We start from the raw sequence: 7,708 nt of genomic DNA, 5'->3' as shown, positions 1-7,708 counted from the left end.
ACCTGATGTCACATATGTCATCAAATTTGGACCCATGTTGGGCCAGTTTGGGCCTGTGGGCCAAAGGGTTCCCACCCCTAGTTTGGAGGACTATCGTGCCTCACACAATGGTATATTCTGTGGCAGATGCCAATATGCACATATGCTCCTCTGAAAAGAAACCACCACAAACAAGGCTCTTTTTCTTTCCTAGTGGCGTTCTGCCAGTGATGGGGGCAGCCAGAAAAAAGGCCTTCAATTATTATCACTTCTCGGCCTTTTGGCGAAGATCAGTGTAGTATCTGTTCTTATCAGTTTAATAGCTGATATGTCCTCTATTTGAGGACTATATATTAAATTGATTTTTGGAGCTAGTTTTTAATAGCTGATTTTTTATCTTTTGTTGGAAGCCGCCCAGAGTGGCTGGGGAAACTCAGCCAGATGGGCAGGGTACAAATAATAAATTATTATTATTACTAGTATCATGAAGCCCGTTAAATTAACGGGAGCTAGAACATATGTGGTGAAACATTTGTAATAACAGCTCCTTTAAATTTGGAAACTGTGGCGCGCGATTCCCCCCTCCCATTCCCACTCTCTCTCTTTCTCGCTCTCCCCCTCCCTTCTTTTCTCCACCCACACACCTCCCTGCCTCCCTTTATGCCTGCTCTGCGCATGCGCGTTGCTGCGACGCTCTTCCAGTCTTTCCCTGCACCGTGGGAGGTAAGTGCTGGCTTCTGATGCGGGCACTTCCCCCTCCCCCGCTTAGTCCCTCCTCTCGGCCGCTTCAACACTTCTACCCGGCCGTCACCAAAGCAAGAGGGAAACCGAAGCCTACTGAAACCCTCTTTTTAATTTTATTTTTTGGGGTGCTATTCAATTGCTAAGCCCCGCCACTCCCTCAATATATATATATATATATATATATATATATATATATATATATATATATATATATATATATACAGTATATATTTTTAAGCACCCATAGAGTCACGAAAGGGACCCTCCCTGTGGCAACATAAAGACACACACACACACACACACACACACACACACACACACACATGACTCACCGGTTCCTCACAAAGTCACTCCTTGCCGGCAAGTTATCCGCTGCCCCTTTCCCTCTTAAGGTGCCGCTCCGCTCCCCCGCTCCCCTCCTTGTCCCTGTCCCCCCGAAACGCCCGCGAGGGGCAGCGGGGCGAGAAGTGGCCGCTCAACCTCCTCTTCCCCCCTCAGAGGTACGGAAAAACACCCCCCGCTCAAGACCTGAGCCGGGTGGCGATGAGAAAGGGGAGCGTGTGCACGTGTGAGTGAGCAAGGGCGAGCGCTGGCAAGCGCTCTGTGTTCCAAGTCCCTACGGCTGTCCGTGGGGCACATGCGCAGTAGCGCAATCCCACGGACACAGGGACTGGACACAGAGACACTTGGACTTTATTATAGAGTATTATTATTATTATTATTATTATTATTATTATTATTATTATTATCTTAGTGGATGGTCACATTCACTGCAATGTCCCTATTTTCCCAGGGCAGTCCCAACATTACAAAAAGCCACCCCGGGACTAGCCGCGATGGCACCCCACCGGGATCGTGACGATGGGGGCGGTGCGCTCCCCCCCCCACTCCTCTTCCTCTGCCAGTGCGCACACCTCTGTTGTGTCACACTGTTAAGTCCCTGCTCACACAAATCTATTACACTGGGTTGATTCACCTTCCTTCTGGAATGTGGTATATAGCATAAAAGGAAGTTAGCAAAACAGCCTCTCTTATTTGCCTGCTGTTGTTCTGCTTCTCTGCCGTGGTCGTCTCAGCCGCTGCAGACCCTTCAGGGGCAATTGGGCATTGTCAGAGTCAAGCTGCCTCCTATCAGGATCTTATGGCCTCCACAACTGCGATTGTTCCTGAAACAGAAAGCATTTCCTGATCATTCCAATAAGGCTGGTTTTAAAACAAGGCAAGGGAAGTCAGCTCGATTCTCTCGAGTTAAGATTAATCTGGAGTGCGTGGAGTAGTGGAAATCTTATTTTGACTATTATGCTGAAAGGATATGACAGCAGTCGTCAGGGGGAAAGCACATGTCGTGCAAATCCATAAACATGCCACAACAACAAGCTAGAATGCTTTAGACCTATCCTCTCGGTGCAGAAACACTTGGTTGCAAAACTCCTTTTTTGAACGGGGAAGGGGATGAGGAACTGGTTTGTTGAGTTTAAGAACATCAAAATGGATAATTTATCAGACAAAATACGAAGGCTCCCCCCCCCTTTTTAACAGAGGCTCCTTTGAAGCGACAGGGTCGTTGCTTTCAAATGCAGAACTGGTTCCAGATGTTATTGTGCTCTGGGAAGCAGGTCTTAAAGGAGATCTCCTTTGTGAGTCCCCTTCTGCACTTGGAGTTGAAAACCACTCTGAAACTTCAATGGGTCTAAAATGCAGAAGCCAATTTAGGCTGGCCACGTGTCCTTTGTTTCCAGGACACTTTTCCAGGGGTAAAATTTCTGCCCGGGTGGATTTTACAAAAAAAGATATGCCAAAATGTCTCTGAGTATACTTCCTGGATGAGACATAGACATAACTGGTGGTTGAAGACTTGCTTTCCTCTTCTCTTCTCCTGCCCCCCCCCAGCAATATATCACAGCTTCTATAACCTACATATAGTAGGGGTCAGTGCTTTTTTTATGGGGGGACGCAGGGGTACTCATACCCCTAAACATTTTGTGAATCTAAGTTTGGCCTCATTGAGGGGCATCATTTCAATATGAGTAGGAAAATGAGAGTACCCCTAAACATTTTTTAAGGAAAAAAAGTACTGGTGTTGTTGTTGTTTAGTCGTTTAGTCGTGTCCGAATCTTCGTGACTTCATGGACCAGAGCACGCCAGGCACTCCTGTCTTCCACTGCCTCCCACAGTTTGGTCAAACTCAAGAGAACACTGTCCAACCATCTCATCCTCTGTCGTCCCCTTCTCCTTGTGCCCTCCATCTTTCCCAACATCAGGGTCTTTTCCAGGGAGTCTTCTCTTCTCATGAGGTGGCCAAAGTATTGGAGCCTCAGCTTCAGGATCTGCCCCTCCAGTGACCATTCAGAGCTGCTTTCCTTAAGAATGGATAGGTTTGATCTTCTTGCAGTCCATGAGTCTCCTCCAACACCATAATTCAAAAGCATCAATTCTTCTGCGATCAGCCTTCTTTATGGTCCAGCTCTCACTTCCATACATCACTACTGGGAAAACCATAGCTTTAACTATACGGACCTTTGTCGGCAAGGTGATGTCTCTGGTAGGGGTATTTAAATTGAGAGTCATCTTAGTGCCCTCTTTTTTTGGCTCTTCAAAATATGGCAACCCTAGCTGAGGTTCCCCTGAGATCACATAAAACATCTGTTTTAAAACAGCTGCACTGGTTGCCAGTTCATTTCCAGGCCCAGTTCAACGTACAGTCGTACCTTGGTTTTCGAACAGCTAAGTTCCCGAACGTTTTGGCTCCCAAATGCCGCAAACCCGGAAGTGACTGTTCTGGTTTGCGAATTATTTTGGAAGCCGGACATCTGATGAGGCCTCTCCGGCTTCTGATTGGCTGCAGGAGCTTCCTGCAGCCAATCAGCAGCCGCGATTTGGTTTTCAAACGTTTTGGAAGTTCTGGAATGGATTCCATTCAACTTCCAAGGTACGACTGTACTCACATTACTGTTTAAAGTAGGGTTCCCACCCATCCCTAGAAAAACATGGTCGTCCCTTTTTTGGGGGGGGGAGGGTTTTACATGGGCCTGTTTTTTTGATTGAGTAAAGCCTGTGTGCCATTATAATGGATTGCTTTGAACTCATTTCTGCACCAGGTAAAGTAATTTTTTGCCCCCTATTTTCCCCCACCTGTCCTTTATTTTGCCCGACCAAAGGTGGCAACCCTAGTTCAAAGCCCTAAATGATTCAAACCCTAAATACCTGAAAGATGACTTCCTTCGCCACAGTTACTCTTGGGTGCTAAGATTGATGGAGGGGCCCTCTTGGCTGTTCCACTGCCCTCAGATGGTGGCCTGGAAGAAAAAGAGAACTCTCTGTGGCAGCCCCTGTAATACTAAGCCATGGTTATCATTAACCAAGATGTATAAGCCAACACCAAACCATGGAAAATAGCATAGTTCGTGGTTATTGAACGGTTAAGCCACTGGGCTATGTTAAGACACTAATGGTTTAATAAACCAGAGGGTGGTTGTTGTTTAGTCGTTTAGTCGTGTCCGACTCTTCGTGACCCCATGGACCATAGCACGCCAGGCACTCCTGTCTTCCACTGCCTCCCGCAGTTTGGTCAAACTCATGTTCGTAGCTTCGAGAACACTGTCCAACCATCTCGTCCTCTGTCGTCCCCTTCTCCTAGTGCCCTCAATCTTTCCCAACATCAGGGTCTTTCCCAAGGATTATTCTCTTCTCATGAGGTGGCCAAAGTATTGGAGCCTCAGCTTCACGATCTGTCCTTCCAGTGAGCACTCAGGGCTGATTTCCTTCAGAATGGATAGGTTTGATCTTCTTGCAGTCCATGGGACTCTCAAGAGTCTCCTCCAGCACCACAATTCAAAAGCATCAATTCTTCAGCGATCAGCCTTCTTTATGGTCCAGCTCTCACTTCCATACATCACTACTGGGAAAACCATAGCTTTAACTATACGGACCTTTGTAGGCAAGGTGATGTCTCTGGTTTTTAAGATGCTGTCTAGGTTTGTCATTGCTTTTCTCCCAAGAAGCAGGCGTCTTTTAATTTCGTGACTGCTGTCACCATCTGCAGTGATCAAGGAGCCCAAGAAAGTAAAATCTCTCACTGCCTCCATTTCTTCCCCTTCTATTTGCCAGGAGCTGATGGGACCAGTGGCCATGATCTTGGTTTTTTTGATGTTGAGCTTCAGACCATTTTTGCGCTCTCCTCTTTCACCCTCATTAAAAGGTTCTTTAATTCCTCCTCGCTTTCTGCCATCAAGGGTGTGTCATCTGCATATCTGAGGTTGTTGATATTTCTTCCGGCAATCTTAATTCCGGCTTGGGATTCATCTAGTCCAGCCTTTCGCATGATGAATTCTGCATATAAGTTAAATAAGCAGGGAGACAATATACAACCTTGTCGTACTCCTTTCCCAATTTTGAACCAATCCGTTGTTCCATATCCAGTTCTAACTGTAGCTTCTTGTCCCACATAGAGATTTCTCAGGAGACAGATGAGGTGATCAGGCACTCCCATTCTTTTAAGAACTTGCCATAGTTTGCTGTGGTCGACACAGTCAAAGGCTTTTGCATAATCAATGAAGCAGAAGTAGACATTTTTCTGGAACTCTCTAGCTTTCTCCATAATCCAGCGCATGTTTGCTATTTGGTCTCTGGTTCCTCTGCCCCTTCGAAATCCAGCTTGCACTTCTGGGAGTTCTCGGTCCACATACTGCCTAAGCCTGCCTTGTAGAATTTTAAGCATAACCTTGCTAGCGTGTGAAATGAGCGCAATTGTGCAGTAGTTGGAGCATTATTTGGCACTGCCCTTCTTTGGAATTGGGATGTAGACTGATCTTCTCCAATCCTCTGGCCATTGCTGAGTTTTCCAAACTTGCTGGCATATTGGGTGTAGCACCTTAACAGCATCATCTTTTAAAATTTTAAATAGTTCAGCTGGAATATCATCACTTCCACTGGCCTTGTTATTAGCAGTGCTTTCTAAGGCCCATTTGACTTCACTCTCCAAGATGTCTGGCTCAAGGTCAGCAACCACACCTGGGGTGTACGAGACCTCCATATCTTTCTGGTAAACCACAGGGTTATCTATATCTATATCTATAGCTATAGCTATAGCTATAGATATCACAAATTTAACAGAACAAATTATTAATCAGTTTGGCCAATTTCATTTATTTCCCCTTCCCCCCTTCCCTCTCCCACCCTCCCAAGACTTCCCTCAGCTCCCCCCTCTGGTTTATTTGCACATGTTAATCTCTGCATGTTATAAAATTGTACATACCTCTGCCTTATCTATCCTATGTTCTCCTAATAAATTGTGAATGTTTATTCAAAACCTGCCAAGCAGTCCAAGTCCTTTTTGTTGTCTTTTTAAAATACGTAGTTTGTAAAAAGTTCCCATTCTTCCTTGAAGTCACGGTTGTCCTTCTCTCGTAGTTTGTGTGTTAGCTTTGCCAGTTCTGCATAACTCATCAGTTTTTCTTGCCGTTGTTCTTTTGTCGCGACTTCCTCATTCTTCCATCCTTGTGCTAACAAGACTCTTGCCGCTGTTGCAGCATACATAAATAGGTTCTTTGTTAATAAACCACAGTAAATAAACCATGGTTTAGTGCTATATGTAATCAGGCCGTTATTTTAAAGAGGGGCTTGCCATGTTAAATGCATTCACACATTTAAGGAAGTCTCTTATTTGGCCCAAAGTTTACAATCAAATGTGGGTGTTTATAAAGACATGTCGGCAGCCACAGCAGCAAGCCCGGGACAGAAGCAGCCGTGCTCCCTCCCAGCTCCTGCCGAGCTCCGAGCGGTCTCCCCCAAAGCCAAACGAGGGCCAAGGACCTAGAACGAGAAAGAAAAGAAATTAAAAGTAGACCTTTCGTAGCTGAGGCTTGTCCTGAAGCGACAATCCAAGAGCAGCAAAAAGGAAGCGGCTGGGGGTCAGGAAAGAGAGGCTGAATCCCAGCCGCGCGCTGGCTTAAATCAGCGAGCCACGCCCAGTTGGAGCATCCTGATTGGACACGCCAAGGTAGCGCCGTGTCTGGGAGCCAGCCAATGGGCTGGGAGAATGGCAGCCGTTCTCCCACCACGTGCATGGGTTCGTGGTTGCCCACAATCTCCCCTCCTTCTACGGCGGAAGGGACTTTCACACATTTAAGGAAGTCTCTAATTTGGCCCACAGTTTACAATCAAATGTGGGTGTTAATAAAGACATGTTTGAAGGTAAAATTGAGCCAATACTCCCCACCCCCCAACTGTGGAAAACCACCTAGAAAAAAAAGGTGGCGCATGAAAAGGTGGTGCAGAAAAACATTGTGTTTGCTTGGTTTTTCAAACATCTTATTGTTGTTGTTTAGTGAGTTGGTCAAACTCATGTTTGTAGCTTCGAGAACACTATCCAACCATCTCGTCCTCTGTCGTCCCCTTCTCCTTGTGCCCTCCCTCTTTCCCAACATCAGGGTCTTTTCCAGGGAGTCTTCTCTTCTCATGAGGTGGCCAAAGTATTGGAGCCTCAGCTTCATGATCTGTCCTTCCAGGGAGCACTCAGGGCTGATGTCCTTCAGAAGGCATGGTTTGATCTTCTTGCAGTCCATGGGACTCTCAAGAGTCTCCTCCAGCACCATAATTCAAAAGCGTCAATTCTTCGTTGATCAGCCTTCTGTATAGTCCAGCTCTCACTTCCATACATCACTACTGGGAAAACCATAGCTTTAACTATACGGACCTTTGTTGGCAAGGTGATGTCTCTGGTTTTTAAGATGCTGTCTAGGTTTGTCATTGCTTTTCTCCCAAGAAGAGCAGGCGTCTTTTACTTTCGTGACTGCTGTCACCATCTGCAGTGATCATGGAGCCCAAGAAAGTAAAATCTCTCACTGCCTCCATTTCTTCTTCTTCTATTTGCCAGGAGGTGATGGGACCAGTGGCCATGATCTTGGTTTTTTTTTTTTATGTTGAGCTTCAGACCATATTTTGCGCTCTCCTCTTTCACCCTCATTAAAAGGTTCTTTAATTCCTC

General features: G+C 46.0%; 1 pseudogene; it reads left to right on the top strand.

The window, feature by feature from the left end:
- Positions 1–243: 243 nt before the first annotated feature.
- Positions 244–415, top strand: LOC118075515 (U2 spliceosomal RNA; annotated as a pseudogene).
- Positions 416–7,708: the final 7,293 nt, after the last annotated feature.

The sequence above is a fragment of the Zootoca vivipara genome, chromosome 15 (genome assembly GCF_965207765.1).
Source record: "Zootoca vivipara chromosome 15, rZooViv2.hap1.1, whole genome shotgun sequence".
NCBI classification, from domain to species: Eukaryota; Metazoa; Chordata; class Lepidosauria; order Squamata; family Lacertidae; genus Zootoca; species Zootoca vivipara.
The sequence above is the reverse complement of the archived record's forward strand: the minus strand, read 5'-3'. Positions and strand labels throughout refer to the sequence as shown.